Consider the following 951-nt stretch of genomic DNA (forward strand, 5'->3'; position numbering starts at 1 on the left):
CCCTTTACATCCATCTGCTACCTACTGAGAGCTCGCCTCCTCCAGGAGGCCTTCCCAGACTGAGCCCCCTCCTTCCTCTCCTCTTCTTCCCCCTCCCCATCCCCCCACCTTACCACCTTCCCCTCCCCACAGCACCTGTATATATGTATATATATGTTTGTACATATTTATTACTCCATTTATTTATTTATTTTACTTGTACATATTTATTCTATTTATTTTATTTTGTTAATATGTTCTCTTTTGTTGTCTGTCTCCCCCTTCTAGACTGTGAGCCCACTGTTGGGTAGGGACTGTCTCTATATCAATCAATCGTATTTATTGAGCGCTTACTTTGTGCAGAGCACTGTACTAAGTGCTTGGGAAGTACAAGTTGGCAACATATAGAGAGAGTCCCTACCCAACAGTGGGCTCACAGTCTAAAAGGGGGAGATAAAATCGGAGTTGTTTCCACCCGGTTTCGAACCGGGGACCTTTCGCGTGTGAGGCGAACGTGATAACCATCACACTATGGAAACCAACTCTATATGGTGCCAACTTGAACTTCCCAAGCACTTAGTACTGTGCTCTGCACACAGTAAGCGCTCAATAAATACGATTGAATGAATGCTACCCTGTTAATCCAAGCATATAGCCTAACCGGCTTTAATTACTGTATCCTCCCTGCTGACCTCCCTGCATCCTGTCCCTCCCCACTTCAGTACATACTTCCCTCTGCTGCCTTGATCAGTTTTCTACAAAAATGTCCAATACAAACCTCAACTACATACCACTTGATTTTTTTTTTAATGGTATTTCCTTCTGACACCCAGGCCCATGCAATATCCACTAGGCCACATTGCTTCTTGATTGATTTGGGATTTTCTTGCAACTCCAGAAGTAAGGTAGGTTCCAAAACCAAGGCAGAAGCAGTATGGCTTAGTGGAAAGAGTATGGGCTTGGGAGTCAGAG

The 951-nt window shown here is 44.4% G+C and overlaps 1 non-coding gene across 1 annotated transcript; it reads right to left on the minus strand.

Moving 5' to 3' along the window:
* Positions 1-445: 445 nt before the first annotated feature.
* On the minus strand, positions 446-518 carry TRNAV-CAC. Its single transcript has one exon. It is a non-coding gene; the product is annotated as a tRNA-Val (tRNA).
* Positions 519-951: the final 433 nt, after the last annotated feature.

Source organism: Tachyglossus aculeatus, chromosome 22, assembly GCF_015852505.1.
Source record: "Tachyglossus aculeatus isolate mTacAcu1 chromosome 22, mTacAcu1.pri, whole genome shotgun sequence".
NCBI classification, from domain to species: domain Eukaryota; kingdom Metazoa; phylum Chordata; class Mammalia; order Monotremata; family Tachyglossidae; genus Tachyglossus; species Tachyglossus aculeatus.